The sequence below is a fragment of the Ochotona princeps genome, chromosome 10, assembly GCF_030435755.1.
Source record: "Ochotona princeps isolate mOchPri1 chromosome 10, mOchPri1.hap1, whole genome shotgun sequence".
Lineage (NCBI taxonomy): Eukaryota > Metazoa > Chordata > Mammalia > Lagomorpha > Ochotonidae > Ochotona > Ochotona princeps.
The window spans coordinates 8,563,669-8,578,738 of NC_080841.1; the positions used below are offsets into that span (position 1 = coordinate 8,563,669).

Below are 15,070 nucleotides of genomic sequence, written 5' to 3' on the forward strand. Positions count from 1 at the left end.
AAAACAACAAGAATAAATTAAAAAAAAAAAATAACCAGATGTGGAAACCCCGATATCAACTGGTAACACTAATATAAATCTAGTTAGTTATTTGTAGTAAGGCTATTGAATTATTTTTCTTTTGTACCCCTAAAATATGATGAGTTAATTGTGAAGAATTTATACTTAATTTATGTTTATGGACAGGTCAATCTTCATGGAACCTAGACATAAGACAGTGCCAAGTGCCTAAGTTGTGCTCATAACCTTTAATATAAAAGGAGTCCTAACTACTTGTACAGTTGAATACTGAAATTCTGTATGTGTATTTATCTGCAAAACATCAAGCACAGTATATGTAATACCCTGGTAAATCCACTGGTATGTATTCAACCAGATCTGCTCCCAGCATCCTTTATAAAGCAGCCTCTTTTTCTTCTATAGCAAAATTAGATGAGTAAATTCTGTCAAATTTAAGAGAAATTCTGAAAAAAACTTAACAGCAAGTTCTTTGGGGAAAATGTGCTAAAGCTACCATATGTTCTCCTGTTTTCACCTCTCATGATTCATGAGTCCGGAGATCTTTGTTACAACTAAAATCCTATGTGAGGCCAAAGTATTTATTCCCAGTAAGCTGCAGGGCACTGGCAGATTTTTAACATTCTGTGGAAATGTTTTCTAAGCTCTAACATCACCAAAAGCTTATATTCACCTGTGGTATTATAAGAAAATCATTTGAATAATAGCATAATAAAATTACTCATAAATATTTGATGACTACAGAAGCACGATAATGACATATAGACTCAAGTATTTCAAACATATTAAATATTCATACACATTACCAGTTAGAAAGCATTTATTACATTTTATATACTGAGAAAATTGCACGAATAAAAATTTTCATGAATACATTTGACTTGCACAAGGGCATCACATCCTGACTAGCAAATATAAAATACATTGTTGTGTCAAAGTAATGTACTTTGGAATTACTGCTAGAACTAGAAATGAGAATCACAGCAGGGGGTGTGTTTATTATAATATTTTCCAGTTTCTTGCCACTTGCCTCCATCATCTACTAGATGTGGTTTTTATCTTTAATTTTAAAAGTTTAATGCAATCTGTATCTTCTATTGTCTTTAAATTCCTGAACACCATGATAATACATTGCAGAACTGAAAGAAATGAGAAATATGTGGAACACAAGTCTTTAATAAGCCTCATTCTATATGTTTATCTGTGGTTCTAAAATATGCGGATGATGTACTATTTGGGGATTCACTTCATGCCGGTCATAAAATACTTCTTCCTTTTCCCCTTTAAATACATTAAGTGACATTAAATAAAGTGATAACTAATAGAACAAGGCCTTATCTAAGTTTATGTTCTATCTAAGTATAGAAGCACATCATCAATAATTTAAACATTTTGTTCATCAATTTGTAAGTAAGAAAACAGAAAATATTAGGTAACTACGAAAACGTCAAGTATATTCGATCTCACCAATTTTCAGAAATTATAAAATTGTTCCTAATTGCAGGGAAACTGTATTTTGTAAAATAGGACCAAAACAAATGGAGACAAAGAGGAGGCATTCAGGATAACAAACCTGAACAGAATGATTATAAATTAATGGCAAATTGATGTTAAGCAAAAAAAGGGGGAAGCGGGCTATAATGGGAAGAATAAAAGAAAATGCTTGGTTGAAAATAAAGAGAAGAATTTCCGATCACAGTGACAGTGAGTTACAAGGCACTAATAGTTCTGGATCACTGGGTGGTCTTGATGCTTGCAGATAGATTCCTACAAATCTCGTTTCCAAACACGGTCACAAAGCGACACCTGCACCTGCCACTCAGAGGACTGAGGATGCCTGCCAAGGCTGATGCTGGTCATGAAGGTGTTGTGATTGGTTTAGCCAGGATGGTGAATTGCAACCTTATGTGCTATGGTACTTTGTTCACCAGTTTCAGGGCCAAAACAGGTGTGAGAAGCCTACTGTGTCGGAGACATACATTTATATTCTCAGCTTCACTTTAGAAGAATTTGATAGTAATGAAGAAGAATGCTATGACTGTAAAGGGGGTGAACTGCTTAGAAATCGGTGATGATTTCCTGGACACCATTTTTTGGGACTTTCAGATAAACATCTAAGGTGAAAAGGTTGATACACGGTGTAAGGAGTCATTCGAATATCCCACCCTGGGCCCAGCGCCATTTCTTCTTCCTCACAGCTCACGAAATTTGCTTGGGTCTAGCCATCCACCAATCAGATGCAACCCAGCATTTTACCTGAGAATCCCACCCCAATCTTTCAGCCCCTTCCCAACCCCTCTCACTCACCAATCATCCCTAGGCATTCACCTGCAGGCACCAATCCCTTGGGGCCTGCCCTCAATCCCTCCCAATCCCCGCCCCCCACACCTTGCAGACAAAAAGGCCCCAAGGTGCGGCTTGCTCTCTCTCTCTCTCTTCTCTCTTCTCCTTCCGGCCTCTCTTGCCCCCTACCTCTTCCCCTTCCCCCCTTTTCTCTCCACCACCTCCACCCCGTTCCTGCCCTGCTGGAATAAACCTCCTAAGATACCTCGTTGCCTCTGGTGTTTTCAGCTCACGGTAAAGAACCAGGTTGTAGGAATTAGCTGCGCGTAATAATATCGTAATATCATATGAACTAGAACTCAAACTGTTTTAAATAACTAACACAAGGGTTCACTTCTGTGGCAAATGTGAATTATCTATTAAAAACTACTGACAACTGATCCATGCAAGCATTTTTTTTTTTATGACTGCATTATTTTTCATGAGAAAAAGGGAGATAAGATGTGTCCAGGCTGTAGTGATCCTGTGCAGTGAACTGGGCAGTGCACACAAGGTTCTCTTTTCATGTACCTTCATGTGCCTATTGCCCCGACACCAGCTGAAATCGCTGGCCGCTTTATAATGCTGGCAGAGAAGCACCACATGGGTCATATTCCACCAAAGCAGCACATGGAGATGCCACTGCCGCCTCTGCAGCAAGCGCCACACACGCACTGTAACCAGCCTCACAAGCATGTCCATGCTCCTCCAGTGGAGTTGTCAATAAGAAAACACAGCAATTTAATAACTGTCCCTAATCAGGATGACTCAAGGTCAGGTGCTAGAGGACTACCACCTCTGCACCAACACCTGTTCAGCACCACCCTGAATATCAGGGTCACCCACGATCTGCTGAGGGTCACCCTCATGTTATTATGCCTCCACAGCAACATTGCGTACAATCCCCCCTCTGCTACTTATCAACCACACAGTGCCACATCCTCCCCAGGCCGCAGGGACTCCTCACTTGGTCTATCTAAGCTCCACCTCCACCAGTGACCTCTGCTCCACCACCAATTACCCTTCCCCCTGGACATACTGTTGCCTACCTGCCACCTTATATGAACCATCCTCCTCTGGGACCTCCCCCACCTCAGCATAGTGGCCCACGTGTGACCGCACCCCTCCTCATCGTTATAATCCTAACTCTTCACCCCAGTTCACTGAAGATCAAGGAATTCTGAGTCTTCCATTTACACAGCCGGGGGAATGAATCCTGGTATATGGCCTGCACCAAGAGGGCCACCACCTCCCCCATGAATGCAGGGTCCGCCTTCTCAAATCCCACTTCCTGGACCACATCATACAGATCAGACAAGATACAGACCGCATTACCAATGGTAATAGCATTGTGATCTGAAGATACAATGAAGAAAACAATCTTGTGTATAGTCAGTGTTGTAATTCAGCTTGGACTGTGTGGGGATGTAATGGTGCCACTTAACAGAGGTGGCTGTAAAACCCACAGGGTCTGGTTTCTTGACATTCTTTTAAATATTGACCTTAGGATTTGATTTCAAGCACTACAGTAGAGAGAATCGGCTCAGCTGAGCACAGTTGTATTTTGACATCTTTGTTTCCTGAGTGTGGTAAATCGAATCCAGCAATCAGAAAGAAGCATCATTCTAACTGATCAAGTGAGATTTCTCCCTGGTGTGTAGAGATGGTCAACACATGGTAATCAATAAATATGATGTATTATATGAATATGACAAAAAATAAAAACCATATGTTCATGTCCATAAATGTAAAGAAAGAATTGACCAAATACAAATTTTTTCATGATAAAAATCTTTAGCGAATTAGATATAGGAGAAATATTTCTCAACACAATTGATGTAAAATATAAGAAACACATAGGCATCATCACAGTGAATCGGAAAAGTTGGAAGCATTTCCACTAAGATGCAGAAACTGACAAGGATGCCCTCTTGTGCCACTAATATTCAATATAGTTCTTTAAATATAATTCTGGATATTAGGCAGGAATATCTAAGGGATGAAATTTGGAAAGGAAAAAAATCAAAGTACCCCTGTTTGTTATGACACGATTCTATAGAGAACCATACACTGATGGTACTCATCAGAGAGCTTTGCAAGGTTGCATAATGCAAATTCCACACACCAAAATCAATACCCTTTGCACATGCAAAATTTTTCATGGCTGAAATGACACTGTTAAGATCAATAATATTGCAAATATTTAAAATAATTTTAAACACCTTGGGATAAATTTAACCACGCATGTGAAACATCTCTACAATGACATTTACAAAACATTTGAGACAGAAAGAAAGAAAAAAAGCTGCCATGTTCACAGATTGGAAGAGTTAATATGTGTCTTAAAAAGTCAATATTACCTGAAGCAATTTACAGGTGCAAATCAGTCCCACTCAGATTACCTATGACATTCTTCTCAGACCTGGAAACACAAGAAATTACAAACAGCTAAAGTAATGTCAAACAACAAAATGCTGGAGAATCATGATGCTAGAGTTTAAGACATACTATAGGACAATCAGGATCAAAACAGCCTGATACTAGAACAGAGACAGGCCCAACAATAGGAAGAAAAGATGTTGGCTCAACTGACTGATTCTCCACCTCCAGGTACTGCATCTCATGTGGGCAGCAATTTGTGTCCTGGCTGCTTCGCTTCTGTTCTAGCTCCCTGTGTACAGCCTGGGAAAGAGTGGGAGGATGGCACAATGCCTTGGCATCTGAACCTGTGTAGGGGACATGGAGTAGGCTCCTGATTCTAGGCTCAGCTCTGGCCATTCCAGCCATGTGGGGAGTGAACCAGCTGATGGCAGATCTTTCCCTTTGTGTCTCTCCTCTCTGTAAATCTGCCTTTCCAAAAAAAGTAAATGAATCCTATTTAAAAAAAAGAAAGAAAAAAAAGAAAAGAAAAGAAACTTCAGAAATCAGTCTATGCATCTACAACCATTTATTTGTAACAAATTAGCTAAAATCAATCCCTGGGGAAATGTCAGTCCTTTTTGCAAATGATACTGACAAAATTCTACTTACATGTGTAGGAGTATAAACAAGTCTCCCTACCTTATAACTAGTACAATAATCAACTCAAAATGGATGAAGGATCTGAATCCTTAACTGCCTATCATCAAACTACTAGAGGAAAATGTGAAGGAACCTCTGGTAGTCATTGGCATGGCTCAAAACTTCTTGGAAATCAGAAAAGACAGAGGACAGAGCAAGTCAATCAACCACCTCAGCTATATGTTGGCAGCGAAATACTGGGCAAATGAAGACTCTATGATGGACTGTGTCAATCAGTGGACGACCTCATCGAGTGAAACTGGCAGCGATTCATAACTGGAGAACTATTAAAACCATTTGAGCAAGGATCTCAGAGCATGCCCCACATCCGGGACTTGGGGTGGATGGGAAACTGGGTGGGGCTTCTCAGTCAATATTCCACTTTACCTCAGATACATGATGGAAACAATATGGACATAATACTATTACCCACTTCTTTATACCCCCTGAACCTTTTTTTTTTTTTACCATAATTAACTATGTAAAGATTGTCAACAAAAATACAATAAAAAAAATACAATAAAAAGAAAAACTTCTTGGAAATCAACCTAGAAGCACAGGAAACCAAACTAGACAAATGGGATTATATCAAGTTGATAAGGTTCTGGACTGTAAAAGAATACTCAGCAAAGTTTACAGACAACTGATAGAATGGGAGAAAATATTTTCAACCTATGTAATTAATAAAGGATTTACATTCAAGAACTATAAAGAATAACAAGCTTAAACAACAACAAAATAATCAACCCAGTTATGAAATGGAGGAGGATATTAGCAGGTATTTTTCAAATTATAAAATTGAACTGGCAGACATATGAAAAAGGCTCAATATCATTAGCCATCTGGGAAATGCAAACAAAAACTGCATTGAAATTTCACTTCATCCCAGTTAAATAGCTATCATCCAAAAATTAAAAAGGAAAGAAAAATGGAAATGCAAGCAAGGATGCGAGGACAGAATAACCTAATATTGCTAAACACATTGGTAGGATTATAGAGATCTATAATGTTACCCCATGATCCAACTCCAGGAAATTCATAGAACTACAATGGAGCCAGGATGTGGAAGGTTTATCTGTCCCCTAACATTCATTGCAGCCCAATTAACAATTCCTCAGATATGTCCAACAATTGTTGTCTGGATAAAGAACACGTGGAATATAAACAGCATGGAAATATTATTCACTCATAGAGAAGAATGAAATTTTTACAACTGAAAATTATTAACGTAGTGAAATAAGCCAATCCCTCAAAGGACAAACACCATTTTTGTTTATATCAACAGTTAACATAGAGCATATAAAATGTATAGGACTGCAATGAACATCTTGTGATATGATTGCTGTTTTTAGTCTTTGTTTACACTGTCGCAGAGCTATAGTCTAACTACTTTTTACTTATTGACTGTTATGAATAGTCATGAGAGTAACCTATGATAATATGTGTTGCAAATATTAAATAAAGAAGGAAGTGGATTTATGGGATGGGAATGAAAGTATACTTAGCATATTATTACTGTATCTATGAAATAAATGAAATTAATATCAGTAAAAGTTTTTAAATTTTAAAGTATTCTTTGGTATATTACTGTTTGGGAATAATGGAAAAATAAACACAAGAGTAATGACAAGGCGTTAAAAATGGCGCAGTAGGGAAAGCAAATGTGAAATACATAAAATCAAAAGAGGAATGTACAAATTCTTACAGATTTTTAAAAATGTAATTGGTGAATGAATTTAATGCGCTTTTAGAAAACAAATTTTGGGTAATGGAAAAAATCATACATGCTCTAACTAAATGTTGTTTAAAACAAACATTTTATATCTAAACATAGTAATAGCTTAGATGCAAAATAAAAGTAAAATGTATTCTATTCAAACAGCAGCTAAAAATTTTGCCCATAATGAGACCAGATAGCCTTAAGAAAATATTAAGTACAAAATACAAAGAAAGATATATCTTGAAAATTGATTCATCAGAGGATATGAAATCTTTAATATATTCATACATAATGCTAAAGATCCAAATCTTGTAAAGGTAAAATTTACTGAAGTAACAGCAGGTGGCCATCGAGAGTTCTACAAATATCAATGTTTTGCTTCAGTATACCAGCTTTTTTTTTTTTTTTTAAGATTTTATTGTTATTGGAAAGCCCGATATACAGAGAGGAGGAGAGACAGAGAGGAAGATCTTCCATCCAATGTTTCACTCCCCAAGTGAGCCGCAACGGGCCGTGCGCGCCAATCCGATGCCGGGAACCAGGAACCTCTTTCGGGTCTCCCACGCGGGTGCAGGGTCCCAAAGCTTTGGGCTGTCCTCAACTGCTTTCCCAGGCCACAAGCAGGGAGCTGGATGGGAAGTGGAGCTGCCGGGATTAGAACCGGCGCCCATATGGGATCCGGTGCGTTTAAGGCGAGGACTTTAGCCGCTAGGCCACGCCGCCGGGCCCAGTATACCAGCTTTAATACTAGATTAATGATAAAGAATATGAATTCTGTAAATTAGAAATGTCTAAGAATTCCATTCTATTTAAATTTAATTTACAATATCATTAAAATGATTAAGAATACATTTTTTCCAATTGTTGCAATCTTTGACTGAAAATGAAAATAGCTAAAGAAAATGAAGATACACAGAATGGGAAGCTATCATAGCTATCATGGATCAGGAAGCTTAATACTTCCCACATGACATAATACTCCCAATTGATATATGGAGTCAAGAAAATGTCCTTCAAAATCTCAGTAGCCATTTTTGACACAAATTCAAAATGTATCCATAAAACTCATTTAGAATTCCAAGAGATGCAGAATTGTAAAACCATCACACACACACAAGCACACACACACAAGCACACACACACACACACTGCAGCTCTACTGTGTCAGTTTTAAAAGTTTTGAAAAGCTGTAGTAATTAATATGGTATGATACTATTCTAAGTTTAATACAGAGTTCAATAAAATGGCACTGAAATTTAGGATAAGAAATATCTCATATTTACTGTCAAGTAATCTTTTTAAAAGAAGAAATATCTGCAACAAGGGACGGTGGCGGCGCTGGCATTGCTGCACAATGTGGCTAAGCCATCATTATCACTCCAGCAGCCCGTGTCAGAACTCAAGAATGAATCATGGATGCCCTGCTTCTGACCCAGTTCCGCACAAAGCCACCGCACCTCAGAAAGCTATAGAGATGATCCAGGCACTCAGGCACTCCCCCACATACGGGAGGCGTGGCGGATGTCCTCTGCCATCTAGATTTCAGCCAAGCCCAGGCCTGGATGTAGGGGCCATTTGGGCAGTGGGTCAATAATCAGGAGAGCCCTTTCACTTTTTGTGGCTGCTTCTGCACTGTCCCTTTACCTTGAAGTAAATAATGTTCTATAAAAAATTCAAGACAGTACAAGTTTTAGATGCAGTTAAATGAAATGTATATAAATTCATAAACTATTAAACGGCTTACAAAAAAATACCTTAAATTGTGCACCAGACATAGAAGTAGAGTGAAACGTTAAAAGTCTTGGGGGAAAGCAGACAGAAATCTTACAGATAGATTCTTAAGATGCTGGAAAAAATAGAAAAATGTTAAAATAAAATAAATTGAATGAAATGTAGTTATGCTTCAAAGAATACTACCAAAGAAGGAAAAAACAAAGCTGATCCAGATCCCAGGAGGAGCTTATCCAACAGATGAGCATTTGTAACCAGAATACAACTTTACAACTCAGATCCAAAAGCCGACCTATTACAACCAATACAAAATATTTGAATATCTTTTAATAATTGCCGGTAACTACACAAAATACTCCCAGATTATTTTGTTATAAGACAAACACAAACCAAATTTTTATCCAGTACCTCTTCATATATATTTTGATAATAACATTCAATAAAATTTAAAGACAAGTACAGAAAAGGAAACCAAGACATTAAAACATTAAAACATCCTGTATTCGTGAATAAATAACAGTAACTTGTGGAAACAAGTGCACAGCTAACCAAAAGTAAATAGAGCTACCACATATCTTGTCAATTCTACCTTTAGTTGAGTACCTCATACAAATAAAAATATATGCCCACACATAACTTGTAACAAATTTTTGTCAAAGTATTCTTCATAATTATCATAACCTGGACACAATAAAACTACGCTTCAATTACTGAATGAGTATGTGAGTATGTAGGTATAAAACAAAATTCTATTTAGTCTATTTAGCTCTGATACTGTCTATATCATGGGTATATATTATGCTATTTCACACACTATGGTTAAAACATTTTCTCATGGGGCAGCATTATGTTATAACAGGTTAATTTTCCACTTGCCAGCAGAGGCATTCAATGAGAGCACAAGTTCATGTCCTGGCTGCTCTACTTTCTATCCAGCCCCCTGCTTTGGGCCTGGAAATGCAGCAAAGGATGGTCCAAGTTGACCCTCTGCATCTGTGTGGGGGACCTGGAAGAAGCTTGCATTTCCCAACTCCAAACCGGCCCAATTCTGGCTATTGAAATCATTTGGGGAATTAATCAGGTGATGGAAAATCTCCAATTCGCCCCCTATCTCTGAAACTCTGGCTTTGCAAGTAAATAAATACCTTAAAAATTCTGAATAACGATTTATGTATATCTTGTATCTGTTTAATATCTCCTGAAATTAAACAACTAAATTAGCAGGCTTTGGCAAATTGTCATAGGGATGTATTTGAATATTACTATAAGCAATACAGAAATAAGCAGACACCTGTACTACAACACAGTAAATTAACTCCAATCCCATGTCAAGATTTGCCTTATAGATAGGTTTATATTAACAGTTTTCATTTATTGTATGAACTGAATATTGTGAGCCAGTGTATTTAGCAAACAGCCTTATTTAGTGTTAAGGAATTTATACATATATTATAGATAAATTTCTTAGAAGTTATTAAACAAATGTGATTACAATAAAGGTAATTTTCTGAGGAATGTACACTGCACCAAGTGTTGTGCACATGTATTAATATTCTTAATATAATTTGATTCAAAGTAATTTACCTCCTTCCTAATGCTTGCAACCAATCTGAAATGTTTCTAATGTGATTCATGGATAGAGCCAGGCAAAAGTGAAAATTTTAAAGTCAAATTATCAGAGTAAAAGAGGTTGCTGGTGAATTATGCATGCATTTAACAAATGACAGATAACTAAATTATTGCTTAATGTCATACAATTTATGCAATATTGTTAGATTTCTAAGAATTACTTAATCATAATATACTTTCTCCCAGAAGCCTTCCAATACTACTAAGGATTGTGCAAGTGAAAACTGACTCTTCTAACATCTATTCCTATATATATATATACCTTAAAAATTCCTATATATATATATATAGGAACCAAGTAGCTATGAAGGATAAATACTCATTAAAGCAAACTGATCATCAAGAATTGATAGGCTAAAGATCATTAGCCCTTTGTGTAGTTGCTTTGCCAAGAGGTAAGATACTCATCATCCAAGTACTAAAGGTGCTTGGAGTCCATCCAGCAGATTGATGAGTTCTTGAGCTGAGGCATCAGACTGTTCAAAGGCTAATGAGACCAATCTGTGAATATATCAATCCTCTAATTACCCAGGCTAATTTTATTAATCATTGAAAATGTGTTCATGAGAAACTGCTAACATATGGCCTTGTGATTTTGAGCTGACCTTAGCTTGGTTAGGACTTAGTGTCCAAGTATGGTTTCCTGAGGTGGTTTACAGAAGACAGAATAACATTTGAAAAAGCATGAGTACAGACGTTTCAAAGAAATTGGACTAGATAATATACAATCAGCAAGTTTCCATTACCAGGAATTAGACCAACGTGAGGGTATTTGGCATATATTCATTTAAAGGAACTGAATCTGCTGACAGCTTCCCAATCCTTCTATTTTTTGTGTTCTGGATTCCATGTAAACAAACTATATTGTGTGTACATATGCACTCCATCAGTCCTTACATGAGCATATGTGTCTGTGTCTGTTAGCATGTGCCCTAGCAATCCAAATATGAATATGGATAATTATTGCAAACATAAGTATATGTGTATATATGTATGTTAATTCAATAAACTTAACTTCTGCTATACACCAAATATCAATGGTAGGTGTTGGTAAATCGTGGGTCACAAGGAACTCTGATTTACAGTCTAGAACCGCTCAGCTTGCTGGAGGATATGCATAGGGTTTGAGAAGGTAATGACAGAGTTACAAAACAGCTCGTAAAGAAGTGGCCTCAAAGCATATAATTCCCCATTACTAACATATCATCAACTCTTTCAACTTGAACCCCCACCCTCAAGAAGGTTTTCCTCAGTAAACAGATGTAATTGAAACAGTTAATAGATACTTCTGTAAAATATGCAGGCACTCTACAGAAATCGGCAGGTGCAACACCATAGTCCCCCTTTCTGGGGACATTTTTGAAGGGAAATTTTCCAGTGATCAGAAATTCGCTCCATACTATTACATATTTTCCCTTTTACTACCAACAGAGAAAGTTAAATGGGCAAGTTTATATCAGTTTATGCACTTTTCACCATGTACTTGAATAGGTCGACGATGGAGACACTTTCCTGGCATATGGTTTCATTCTCCACAGATCATCCTGTTTGGCCATTGGATTACATTATGAAACTTACATTCTAAAATGGACAGCTGTTTGTTTTTATTTGGATATGGGCAATGAAATTTCCTTCTATGCCCCAAAAGGTTTGCCCCAAACACTATGAATATTAAATCTAATGGCATAATATCTCAATCAGCAGAGTGTACTACCAAAGCCATCACTTCCAGCAAATAAATCTAACAGTGGGATCATGCTCATGGAATTCATGAGTCCTATCATAATTTCCACATTCTTGAAACACACACTATGGGCTTTGGAAGTCTCAGTTATGCTTTCATCTAATTAATAAGAACTTCTTCGTGGGTGGGAGATGGGATCTTTCAGGATGCCGATAATTTCATATATAAACACCCAATGTATGAAGCTACTTCACCCAAAAGAGTGATTCTCAGGCCCAGCCAGTAAGGATGAGAATGGGAGTGGTTCCTCTCGATATTAATGTTAGTATTATTCAAGCACATCTTCTCCCTATACTGTCACTTTCAGCGGTACAGTGAGAGAATCTCAATTAAGACTTGCTCCACGCCACTGAAAATTATGCAGGCTAATTGATCATTTGAGTTTCCTCTTGCCTTTGAATGGATGCACTGGTTGAGGTGATTGATGCTTGATGTCCACAAGACATTTATTTTTCACTGAAAAAAGGAGTGAATCACATTTTCTATTACAGGAGCTTTTTCAGATTGGGTGGTATTGCCAACTTGTCCTGTTGTACTCATTGTAAACTGTAGAAATCCTGATCAGGCAGGACTGTTACTGGTCCAGGACTTTTGGAGGGAAATTGCAACTAAATTCAGATGGAGAATTACAACCATTTCAAGGTTTTCTAAAGAAAAAAAAAAAAAAGAAAAACACTATGTGGTTATCAGAAGAAGTAAACCATAAACAGGAGTTAGGTCATCATGAACTACTACAAAATTATGGTAATTTAGTTCTTATTTTGAATGTATATTTCAAAACATACAGAGAATATGAGGAACTTTATGAAAATATTATGATTTAATTACAATGTTTCTTATGAAAAAATTTATAAAATCCATTTCCATGAGCTTTTTGAAATGCCCTAATATATTTTTTTGTGTTATTGACTCTCTGAACTTGAGTTTCCTCATCAATAAAGAGAATACATTTCTAAGCAGAACACAGAGTGGGCAGAATCTGATGTATTGGATCAGGAAGTAGTTTTTTTTTTCTCCTCTACTTAAATCATGGCCAGACTTTTACCTGTTCTGGTCAATGAGAAAAGAAGCAAGTGTGTTCTCTAAAATTCATGAAAAGGATTTGCAATTTGGAATGAATCTATTGCCTTCAGTACTTAGGAATAAAACTTAGTCTAATATGGGAGACATATGGTCCTTTGATTCATGTCACCTCTTGGGAAATGTCACATTAATCACAGCCAACAAAAAAACAGCTGAATACAGACATATGCCGAAACTTAACACCATATAGCTGAAGAATTTCTTAGATAATCTCAACTCAAATTTATATCCCCCAGAATTACTACATAAGCAGCTGTATGTCATTAAGCCTTGAAATTATTTATTATGGAACAAAAGATAACTGATACGATTAAACATCTGCTAAAGTTTGTTACAAAGATTAATTAATCAGGTGTTTTATTTGCTATGTTTAAGATGCAGTAAATCGTATTGCTTTGTTGTAGTTTTTAAAGAATTTTTTTTTATTGGAAAGGCAGATATACAGAGAAAATGAGATACAGAGAATAAGATCTTCCATCTGCTGGTTCACTGCTGGAGTAGAGCTGATTTGAAGCCAGGAGCCAGGAACCAGCAGCTTTCTCCAGGTCTCCCACACAGGTGCAGGAACCCAAACCTTTGGCCCCTCTTCTTGCTTTCCCAGGTCACAAGCTGGGGTTTGGATGGGAAGTGGAGCAGCTGGGAGATGAACCAGCACCCATATGGGATCCTGGTGCAAGCAAAGCAACAATTTAGGCACTAGGCTACTGTGCCGAGCCCTGCCTTATTGTTTTGCAAAATAGACAAATCTGTCAGTTGTTGTCTTGTTTTTCACTCTCCATACTAAGATGATATGTTAATGTTGCTGAAGATACCATTATAATGAAAACTTGTATATATATATACATATATGTAGAAATTAAAATCAAATATATACATAATCTGAGACTTGTTCCTCATTCCAATACTAACGATTTAATGCACTTTTGATAAAGATTTAGAGCATTTTGGAGTTGTTGTGGTATAGAAATGCTGACATCCTATTTTGAGTGCTGCTTCAAGTCCTAATAGCTTGAAGTAGATTACGTAAAATAGATGATAACATTTACTATACAGATTATAGTCACTAATCTCACCTGAGTTCCCATTATTTTATCCAGTCTTGGACACACACACACACACACACACACACACACTCACACACTCACTACTTTCTATTTACTCATCCCTCTTTAGCTTACTACCCACAAACACCTGACAATCATGGATCTTTCGATCTTTGCCTTTTTCCGGATATAATAGAGTTACAAGTATATATTTTGCAAATTTTGAGACTCTTTTTTGTATCAGCAATAATTTGAGATTTTTCTGTGTCTGTGTTTTGAGTGCTTGAGTATTGTTTCACTGTGTGGGTAGATGTGTCAGTTTGTTAACTTATTTACCTATTGAAGATCAAAAGGATGAAATGTACTTTTTTTTGGAAATTTCAATAAAGCTGCTAAAAATATCACTTGAGAGTTTTCATCTAAATATTTCCAACTCAGCTGGACAAATAGGAGAGTTAAGACTGGGCACATGGTAAATCTGTGACTGCCCTCTAAGATGTAATCACACTGTTTTTGAAGAGGTTGACCATTTGCACTTCTAAAACAATGGATGATGGACTGTGTGGTTCTACACCCTGGTGAGTATTTGCATTTTTCACAGTGTGAAGTTCAGTCCCTCAAACAGCTGCTTCAACATCACGTTAACACAAATGTATTTTTAGTATCTGATTTCTTTTGTTTTGCATTTTCATCGGTAATATAACTACAGTCTAAAAGCTA

At 36.9% G+C, this 15,070-nt stretch overlaps 1 pseudogene; it reads left to right on the forward strand.

The window, feature by feature from the left end:
* The first annotated feature begins 1,658 nt into the window (after positions 1–1,658).
* LOC101518273 (E3 ubiquitin-protein ligase Hakai-like) overlaps positions 1,659–15,070 on the forward strand; it is a 30,633-nt pseudogene continuing 17,221 nt past the window's right edge.